The 11,147-nt window shown below is 42.9% G+C and overlaps 2 long non-coding RNA genes across 2 annotated transcripts; one reads left to right on the plus strand and one right to left on the minus strand.

Moving 5' to 3' along the window:
• Positions 1–6,813: 6,813 nt before the first annotated feature.
• LOC113036852 (uncharacterized) lies at positions 6,814–8,571 on the plus strand. Its single transcript, XR_003274512.1, has 3 exons — positions 6,814–6,930; positions 8,100–8,194; positions 8,311–8,571. It is a non-coding gene; the product is annotated as an uncharacterized LOC113036852 (long non-coding RNA).
• A 765-nt stretch (positions 8,572–9,336) lies between these two features.
• LOC113036748 (uncharacterized) lies at positions 9,337–10,706 on the minus strand. Its single transcript, XR_003274495.1, has 3 exons — positions 10,435–10,706; positions 9,667–9,755; positions 9,337–9,476 (listed from the first exon to the last, which is right to left on the minus strand). It is a non-coding gene; the product is annotated as an uncharacterized LOC113036748 (long non-coding RNA).
• Positions 10,707–11,147: the final 441 nt, after the last annotated feature.

The following is an 11,147-nucleotide window of genomic DNA, read 5'->3' on the forward strand; positions in this document are numbered from 1 at the left end:
TCCTTGTCCTTGTCGTCCTCTTCATCCTACTTCTTCACCTCCACGTCCTCTTCCTCGGCCTCCTCTACTTCTCACTCTTCCTGCTCCCTCCATTGTACTCCGCACACACAGCTTACCTGTATTATAGTGCTTAGGCTGATTGCAAAGTGAACTAATTATCTAAAGAAGTTTTCACATGTGAAAGTGTGCCAGACAGTTGGCAAATTAGTGTTAATGATAGCCATACATGTGTATACTTTTGCTAGGAGTGTGTTGGAAATTTGGTAATTGAGTGTTGTGCAGTGAATTGTGCCTACAGTTTTGCAAAGTGTGTGTTACAAAATTGCAAACTGAGTGCAAAGCAGTTTTTGTGCTTTTAGTTTTGCAAACTCAGTGAGTGGTTTTGCTATAAGTCTGAATAGTTTTAGAGATTGTGCTACAGGAATCACAGTTAGGGTTTGAGCATTCAGAAAAAACTGTAAAAATGGTGAGTAAGGGGGCAAGTATACCACTTCAAGTTGGCTGTGGTTGGAGAACCAGGCCTGGACCAGAGCAGCCCGATGGAAACTGACATGATCCCATATCACCACAAACCTGGGCTGATCTGCTCTGTTCTGTACAACTATATCATGGAGAGCATCTAGAAATGTGAGTATATGTTGGCTATTGTATGGACCTAGTTTTGCATGATGCTGCAGAAACAATGTGATGTTTCCCCCGCGCTGCCCTGGGACGTGCACAATTGCCCTTTGGCCAGTTACATTACGACCCCGTCATCTTGTTTTGCTCAGGTCGAATCCAGCTTCATCAATGAAAATGAATTCATGAGGCTGTGCAGCTCCATCCATGGCCGAGATTCTCTGTAAAACAAAGAGAACATATTACTGCACTACAACGCTACACATACAGAACCCTCACCCATCACACAGGTACCTGTGTAGCTCTCAGGATGGATCCATGTAGTACTGAGTTTTCCCAAGATGCGTGTGATGGTGGTGATGCTCACATGGTTTATGTTGTTGAACACTCGCCTGTCTGCAAGTATTTGCTTTCGTAGCTGGTGGAGACGGATGGCATTGTCTGCCCTCACTAGGTCCACAACGGCAAGTTCCTGCTGTTGTGTGAACAGGCGTTGGCGTCCTGCCCCAGAAGGTCTTCGAGTCATTCTAGAGAAATACAACCACATACTGTCATGGCTTTGCTTACTTTACTGTATATACTGTATCATCCACTGTACAACACTGTACTTCAATATAAGTAATCATGCTATGTTTCACAGAAACTACCACTTTGGCTGCAAAAGCAGCATTAGCACCCTGCAGTACCCTGCACACTTGATATGGTGATATACTGTAGAACAGTGCTATGAAACCATCTGAGTAGAGCAGAAGGCAGAGAGGTGAAGACAGACCTGCTTTCTAGTCTGAATGTTCTTATTGCAGATGCCACTGTGAAGCAGCTTCGATGTGGGTGGACTCTCTGCCCAGCTTCCCTCATAGTCAGGCCGTGGTTGATGACATGGTCCACCAAAGTTGCTCTTATATCATCAGAAATATGGGTCCGTGCATGGCCTCTTCGGCCTCCTCCTCCTCCTCCTCCTCCTCCTCCTCTACCTCTACCTCTACCTCTTCCTCTTCCTCTTCCTCTTGCTCTCCCTCCATCCATGCTTGCAAAGTTCTTCAATTGACTAAACTGAGGGCTTTTTGTAGTTGGCTAATTGGTGTTCGGTTTTGCAAGTAAGTGCCTTCAGGTGTGTATTGAGTGGTTGCAATTACCTGATGTGTTTTGTATTTTGGATACATGTGTTTTCCAAATGGCACTCATTTTGTGAACGAAAATTCATTTTGTGAACGAAGTGGAGCGCTTTTGTTTAAGGTAGGGGTACATGTGTTTGAGGGATGGTAACAAAAGCTTCAAGTTGTGTTACTTTAGTCTAAGCATGGCTTTATAGTGTTCAAGCAACGGGCAACAACTGTAAGGGGCTGTTTGTCTCTGTGTATATATATATATGCACGTTTTGTAATAGTTTTTTTTTTTTTACCTCATTTATTTTACTTCTTTCTTTTGCTGACACTTGATGTCTTTTAAGTTTGCGATATAAATAAAGCTGACTTAACTTGATTGTATTCATTTATCGCCAAATAACAGCATCCATCACCAGGTACTTTATATTGTAAGGAAGAGACCAAACAACCCCAACAATCATATGACCCCCTATGAGCAGCACTTTGGCGACAGTGGGAAGGAAAAACTCCCTTTTAACAGGAAAAAACCTCCAGCAGAACCAGGCTCAGGGAGGGGCGGGGCCATCTGCTGTGATTGGTTGGGGTGAGAGAAGGAAGACAGGATAAAGACATGCTGTGGAAGAGAGACAGAGGTTAATAACAGATATGATTCAATGCAGAGAGGTCTGTTAACACCCAGTTCCACGTTTTCTCTGGTTCCCTCCCCAATCAGACCAGGAGTGACATGTTGAGCCGCACGTTCTCCTTGAATTGCTGGCTGTCTGAGTGGTGTCCAAAAAAACCCATTGACATGTGAGGAAGAGCTTTTTGTGCAGTTAACATAATGATAGGCAGCAGCTGTAACTCAGTGTGTGTTCTCACGTACAGCAGAAACGATGAGAGGAAGCTGCCAGCATGAATCTGATAAGACCCGCTCGGTCCATCCTGTGCGTCATGGAAACACAACCACACATCTCTCACCTCTAACGCGCAGCTGTTTTATATCAGATCAAAGTTTGCCGCTTCATTTTCCAGAAATGCAAACATCAAGAACACAAAGTCCCAACTTCAACTTTAATGGAGAAAAACGTTTTATAAAGTGAAGAATAAAGCCTCGACCCTCTGAACCTGCAGGACGCAGGTTATACCTCACTGACAGACGCCCACATCTGCTGCACATCTGGTAATGACATGTAGCAAAGACCATGAAGCTGAGCACCAGGGTGCCGTGTGATAAACATGCATGAAAGTCTGCGCCAGTGTCCAAAGCCCCCACGGAGAGCCAGTCAGCACGTCCCAGTCCCACAGACATAGTAAGGGCACCCAGAGAGAAGGGCCCGGCACACCGCAGAAGCCAAGGCACAACGAACCAACCCGAATCCCAAGCAGGGCACTGACCAACACAACCCAGATGCCACAGGTGACCCCAAAGGTGCAAGATAACCAGCCTCAACTAGTCTCTCACTTTCAGACCCCCACCAATCCCGAAAGCAAGAGGCAACCACCCCAAGCCCTGTCTGAGAAACTAACACGAATTAACAAGAGGAAAACATTCAAGATGACTGTGAATCTTCTCTGCAGTGGACGTCCCAGCAAATTTACCCCAGGATCAGGTGACCAGTGCTCAGAGATGAGGGCACCATCAAAGCCTCTGCAGGCTTCAGTGTCCACGCTTAAAACAGGCTGGATGAATATGGAATAAAACCGCCGTTGACACAGTTTCTCTGGGTGTCCGTGGCACTTCAACAGAGCTGGATTTTCACTCAGGCTAACAGATGATGAGTCCCTCAGATGTTCGTATTTGACACCGAGGCAGAAATAACCGAGCTTACAGATAGAAATATAGTTTTTAAACTGAAAGATGGTTCTCTGCGTAACCAAAACTGCCAAATAGAGTGTGGGGTCTTACAGAGACGCTGCTGACTCTGAGAGCGTCCGACTGTGAACAAAGCAAAACACAAAGCGCTTCAAGTTTTTACTTGCAAGGGGAGCCCGGACAGGGTCTTCGATTCGTAAGCTCTGATCTCAGCCAACTCTGTACTCAAGCCTCCCCTCACAGCAGTTACACATACATCTCATTAGTCATATGACAGTTCATGCACTCACATGTAAGTGTGTGTGTACGTGTGCGTGTGCGTGTGTGTGTGCGTGTGTGTGACATTTCCTGCTACACCATACATGGCGCAACCTTTCAACCAACCAGGTGTAAAAACAAAGGTTTTCGTGCTAAATCTAAAAGCCAAACGCTTGCAATGGAAAACGACTAAAAGCTGAAAACAAATCTGCTCATCTTGGCCTCCCTGCACAATGACAACCATATTAATCCACAATTGTCTAACATAGAGAGAGAGGAGTGAAGCTCCCCCTCTTCCTGTTGCAGATATACGGCGAGCACGGCACATGTGACGATCAGATCAAAGACACGTTGGCCTGGACATGGATCACCTGTTGCTGCTGCTGCTGCTGTGGAGCTCAGGTAGGACTCGGCTTTAACAACACGAGATGCAGTAAATATTTAGATTTACTGATTAAAGCTTCCTCTTTAATGCTTTGAGAAAAATGTGAATGCATATGTTAACGTCCAGGTTTAGAGGTAGTTGTTATCCTGAGCTATTCTGGACAACCCACATAAAGAAGATGCACAGTGCTGCGTGGGTTCCCTCCCTTCCTCCCACAGTCCACAGACATGCAGTTAGTGGGGTTAGGTTAATGGGTGATTCTAAATTGCCTATCGGTGTGAATGTGAGTGCGAACAGTTGTCTGTCTCTCTGTGTTAGCCCTGCGCCAGGCTGGTGACCTGTCCAGGATGTACCCCGCCTCTTGCCCTATGGTAGCTGGGATAGGCTCCACCCCCGCATTGACCCTGAACTGGATAAATGACAGAGTATGGATGGATGGAAGAAGTTCAGTTAAATCTGTTAAAAGATGGGCTGTGAGCTTTATTTAGAGCGTAAATGAAAATCACATCGAAGGAAAGAAAAAGAGAAAACGCCCAAGTTTAAAACAGTCAACACATCATCAACTTTTAATTCTTCAAGCTCGAAACCACACAGTAGTTTGAAATCCTGCACACACTCTGACAGGATACTCCCACTCAAATAAAAGACCAGTGTTTACGTCACTGAACTCAAGTCTCTCCAGTCTACGTGCTGCCTTACTATTCAACAAAAACACGAAGTGAAAACACAAATGCTAAGATGAACGGAGTGGACACAGAAAAGATTCAAGTTTATTTATACAGCTCTAAATCACAACAACAGTCGCCTCAAGGCGCTTCATATTGTAAGGTCAACCCTACAATAACACACACAGAGAAACCCAGCAATCACATCACCCCCTATGAGCAGCACTTTGGCAACAGTGGGAAGGAAAAACTCCCTTTTAACAGGAAGAAACCTCCGGCAGAACCAGGCTCAGGGAGGGGCGGGGCCATCTGCTGCGACCGGGTGGGGTGAGAGAAGGAAGACGGGATGAAGACATGCTGTGGAAGAGAGACAGAGGTTAATAACAGATATGATTCAGTGCAGAGAGCGTAACAACCCTTTTGGGTTATAGCACCACTAGGGGGGGTTGCCCTACTATTGTAGTAGTTGTTGGAGTCTCCTAGTGGGTGTGGTGTTGTTAGCGGCAGCCATTCCATGCTGCTCATGTTCCAGTCTCCGAGGAAACACCTTACTGTTGTAACGGCCTGGCGCCGAACCCCGCACATGTATGTACGGACAGAGTAGAGCCGTGGAGATCTGGCTTGTATGGTCTTATGTTGCTGATAATGAATAAAGGTCTGTTGTTTGATTTAACCGACTGGCTTCGGGTTATTCAGCTAACCCCCACACCACACGCTTGCTGGACCTGCTAGTCGCTCCTTCCTCGCCAGACTGCTGTTACAAGAGGTCTGTTAACACATAGTGAGTGAGAAAGGTGACTGGAAAGGAAAAACTCAATGCATCATGGGAATCCCCGGCAGCCTACGTCTATTGCAGCATCACTAAGGGAGGATTCAGGGTCACCTGGTCCAGCCCTAACTATATGCTTTAGCAAAAAGGAAAGTTTGAAGCCTCATCTTGAAAGTAGAGATAGTGTCTGTCTCCTGAATCCAAACTGGAAGCTGGTTCCACAGAAGAGGGGCCTGAAAACTGAAGGCTCTGCCTCCCATTCTACTTTTAAATACTCTAGGAACAACAAGTAGGCCTGCAGAGCGAGAGCCAAGTGCTCTAATAGGGTGATATGGTACTACAAGGTCATTAAGATAAGATGGGGCCTGATTATTTAAGTATGTGAGGAGCACCAAACTAAATGTAAGAAAAAACTCGAGGTGTGAGAACGTCTCATGACACTTCCTTTCTGTGCTGTGGGCATGTTTACCTTGTGTGGTTAGCTTGTGCATCACTGCCAAAGATGTGTTTCTGTGAGTGAGAATGTGCCGGAGGTTTCAGCGAGAGCTGCAGACTGTGTCTACATCACGCTCTCGTTGATTACGTGAGATGATTTATGAGTCCTTTTTTGTCTAACGGTTAAAATTTTATTTGTGAAGAAGTTTCCACATTTTTCTTATATAGTTCATAGACATGGGTGGCTGGAATGTATAACAAGTATAATAAAAACATAACTTTAAAGGCACAGCATTTGTTAGACCCTCCCTCCCCTTGCATAGAAGCTGGATCCTTCTCCCTGGCAGCTACTCGGTGCTTGCTCGGATGTTTAGGGGGTTTTCGCTGTAAAAAGAAGTTTTCTTCCCACGCAGGGAACAGCGGACGCTAATGTTTGTGTCACTTTTACAGGGTCAAACTCAAAGTAATGTGAGTACTTCCAAGCTTTAAACGCTGCACAGCCGTACTCTTATGGAATCAGAACGATGCCACCTTGAAACGAAACCGAAAAATGGATTGAAACCGAAAAAAAATATTGTAACTGAAATAAATGTACTGAAAAATCTTGTATTGAAACCGAAAAAAAAATTGATAGTGAAAAACAATTAATTGAAACTGTAATTTTTTTGTTTTCGCTTACAATTTTTTTTTTTCGGTTTCAAACCATTTTTCAGTTTCACTCTGCTGGCACTGTTTTGGCGTCCGGGGCGCGCTGGGGGGGGGCGCGCTGGGGCGGGGTTTCCGGCCCGCATGTATTTGCATATATTATAGAGGCCACTAGTGCTGACCAAGCTGCCATCTTTCTCTCTTCCCGTCTTTCAATGGCTGCTTCAATTTCAGCTTGAACCTCCAAACCGCAAGTAAGTAATCATTTTTTGTCATCTTTTCTTGCTGTCCCACTGGGCTGGACATTAGTTTAGTTTTTTTAGCTACATCTGGTGAAGTTGTGGTAAAATGCTGGTATTAGCCTATTCGTCGTAGCAAGCTAGCCTGAAGCTAATATTTGCTAAATTTAGGGACACCCGTGTCTCTTTAGGAGTTGGAGGCCGGTGTTCTAGGAGCGGATCTCAGGATCTCAACAGGCAGTGTTGGGCAGTAACATAATACATGCACCGGCGTTACGTATTTAAAATACAAAAATATGAGTAAATGTATCCGTTACAATTACTGTTCAATAGGTGATATTGAGAATACAGTTACTTTGTTGAAATAAATGGATTACATGGCGGTATTTACCAGTTTCATATGTTAGGCTATGGTCTCTCTATTTTTTGGTAATTCCACGCCGGTGGAAACCCAAACAAAACACACAATAAGAGCCTCTAAAAATTATTATACAAAAATTATTTAATATGAAGGCAACAGCAGAGTGTTACAGGCATCGCCCTAAACAATGTAGCATCATGGGCAGTGTAGTCCGTGCTGCAGGGAGAATGGACTGCCATACCCGTTATGTGTCTGTGAGCGAGGAGGGAGAGAAAGGAGCTGTCACCGAGCAGAAACGGGAGCTGGAAGCATGTAAATATAATAATAACCACTAAAGCCAAAAAGAGAGCCTGACGAGCCCAGCTGTAAGTAAGCTGTTAAGACTCGACTGTACACTGTGTTCGTGTTTTCCTCTGAAACAATAAGCTCCGTTGGAGCCTTTCAACGCCTCTCTCTGTCGCTAGCAAACTTGACCCAGACAACAAAGTAAAGCTAGTTTTCAGCTATGAGCCCGACACGAACCGGACGTATCAGCCAGAGGTCCCTTTACTACGGCTCAGAGCTGCTGACCTGTTTTATATACGCGAGGAATAGTTTTCTACACGAGATCGCTGCAGCCTTACCTAATGTCCACCTACTGTTACTCATTTATATTAAGATTTAAACATCTAGTTGGTGTTGGTGTGGCGAGTAGCCTTCAGTAATAGTAATAAATCACACAGCAGTAGTACATTCATGTAGTTGTAAAGTATTCAGAATACATTACTTCTATAATCTTTGGTGGAATACATTTTAAAATTAACCTTCCCAACACTGTCAACAGGTTAGCACCTCATACCACAGTGCAGCAAAGCAGTCTCATGAGCGCTGGGAAGGAGGAGCCCAGAGCCCAAAACAGACAGTGCAGGAGATGACAAGGTTAGTAATTGTATGGTGAAAATTATACTTTATCTTGATTGGCAAAAGAAAAGTAAATACAAAATCTGCTTCTCACATATAGGTCATTTCCAAAACTTCAATTTCTTTCATTACAGCTGTCCTGTGCCAGAAGTTCTGTTGACCCACAGTGAGAGGCATCATTTCAGAAACACCAGGAAGACTGAAACTCATCGCCGGGATCAAGCAGGGCTCGTGATCTTCACCAGCAGCTCCCTCACAAGAAGGATAAACCCAGCATTTCATGAACACTGATGGAGACCTTTGTTTTGTGTAATGTTAGAAGTACTCAGATAATCCTCAGAGGGTCTGGACTTTTACATAATAGAATAGAATAGAATTCAACTTTGTTGTCATTGCACAGGTACAGGGCAACGAAATGCAGTTTGCATCCATCCAGAAGTGCTTTAGCCATGATATAGATATATTACAATATATATTAGCAATAGTATAGATATGTAAGTATATTACAGAAATGGGTCTATTATGGTATGTTATAATGTACACGGTATGAAGTATGTTGTGAATATTCTATAACTATAAGTATGTACAGGCTGTAGTGAGTACAAACTATGTACAGGATATAAATATGAGAAACTACAGAAATCTGAGATATAGTTATACAGAAATGTGAACTATGCAAATTATAAACAGTTGTAGGATTAAAAATCATCATATGTACAGAATGATTATTTACACAGAACTATACAGTAGTGCAGGTAAGTAATAGCTATAAGCTATAGTAATAGCTTTAAGTCCTGTAGAAAGTTAAATATATGTTGTGCTCTCTGGTATGAATGACTCTGAACTACTTTATGATAAATAACACTATTGTCAAAAACAGTGAAAGAATTCCAGATCACAAGTTTTTAGTTCAAAAACAAGTAACAACCTTTGAGTTTAATTAGGTTTTATTTAATTGTGTCAGAGAAAACATCATGTGCTCTTCATGTAGCTGAGTACATTCAGTGTTTAAAACAGAAGCTGTGCAGGTCTGAGATCAGCAGCTTTCTGAAACACCAAACTGAGGTCCTGTTAATGCTGATGTATAGTGACACAGTTACAGGGGTGATTAATCCTTTTGACCTTTTGTCTTTAAATTTATCAATAAAACAGCTGCAGCTTTCACTGACAGCACATGTGGTACTTTAACCTTTGTACTGTTTTCTTCAGTTAATTTTGGAGTTACTACAAAGACTGAAGATATAGGATGATCTGTGTGCTGTCACTGGGTGGTGCTGAGGTCTGAATCTGAGGACGGCTCCTGTAATCACAAACAGAATCATCACAAACTGAAATATAAAGTTTATCTCAAATCTGAAATAGAGCTGATCCTTCTCCGGCCTCACACACTCGGGATCTGAAGTTGTTCAGTCCTACAGTTCTGCCGACAGCTGTTTATTTTTTATTTGTTTTAAAGGCTTTACTAACACATTTTCTAATATCATGTTTACCTTTGAGTTGTTGATGCTTTATAAATGGACATCTGCAAAGATGAAATGATGGAGCAGGTTTCAGTCGAGGTTCAGTCTGCTGCTGCATCCTGGTCACAACATACAGAGGTGTTATCAGCTCAGTATTGAACAAGAAATATTAATGCTTCAAATTATTTGTCCTAAAGGATGCAAGCTGTACAGAGTACTGCACATGTGACTTTGTGAACATAATTCATTAAAAATAATTTGGACAGTTTTTTAACCTGAATATTTGTAACAAACAGTAAAAAAAAAAAACAAAAGCTAAAAAAAAATAATCAGGGGAAAATGTAACATTTTAAGTTAAGCTGACAAGCGGAAGTAGTTGGTTTCAGTACATAAGTATCGGGCTTTGCTATTTAATCCGTAGCTATTGACTAATGAGGGGAATTTAAAAGTTGGCTTTAATGTCCTTCCACATGTGGAAAGCGACAGAAAACATGCTGCTGTTTGCACATATTTAATAATCAGCTCTGCACAGGAGCAGAAGCAGAGTCCAGCCCGTTGCTCTTACAGTATAATACTCATAATAAAAGTACAGTAACCGTGGTTAGTCACTGAGCAGCCCGGTGCGTTTCTCTTGATTTCTTTAGTCAGGGTAAATTCATTCACCTGCACGGGGTAGCTAAACGAACTTTACAAAACATGTTTCCCCGACAGCCTAGTGCTCATCTTAGCTAGCTAGGTCCTTAGGTAGCTAGCTAAGGACCTAAATTACGGATTAGCTTACAAACACATTTAACTTACCAAAAATAATGCGGTGGGGCCTCAGGTCCTCCTGTCCGGTAGTCCAATTTACTGAAGAACACCTCAGGCTGTCACTTTGAAATAGTCGGTAATGTAAACGCTGGACCTCTCGGCATCTGCCATTCCCGAACAGACACGTGCGAGTTTGTCCGTGACCGCAGCCGCGTCGTCAGTGTTTTCTCCAGTCATTGGTCAGCATTATAATATATGCAAATACATGCGGGTCGGAATCCCCGCCCCCCAGCGCGCCCCCGTACACCAAAACAGTGCCAGCAGAGTGAAACCGAAAAGTGGATTGAAACCGAAAACAAAAAAAAATTGTAAGCGAAAACAAAAAAATTACAGTTTCAATTAATTGTTTTTCACTATCAATTTTTTTTTTCGGTTTCAATACAAGATTTTTCAGTACATTTATTTCAGTTACAATATTTTTTTTCGGTTTCAATCCATTTTTCGGTTTCGTTTCAAGGTGGCATCGTTCTGATTCCATATACTCTCTCCATCGCTCCATATTATCCATTGTTGATCACGGTTTAGTAACGCAGTAACGCAGCGTGCTTATGCGAAAGTAACAGTAATCTAATTACTTGTTTGCAATAGTAATCCCTTACATTGCTCATTACTTCAAAAAAGTAATCGGATTACAGTAACGCATTACTTTTATCAATGGCTCTTCTCTGATTTTCTCCTCAGGAATCAGTGAGAGAAATCAG

Source organism: Astatotilapia calliptera, chromosome 14, assembly GCF_900246225.1.
Source record: "Astatotilapia calliptera chromosome 14, fAstCal1.2, whole genome shotgun sequence".
In the NCBI taxonomy this organism is placed as follows: domain Eukaryota; kingdom Metazoa; phylum Chordata; class Actinopteri; order Cichliformes; family Cichlidae; genus Astatotilapia; species Astatotilapia calliptera.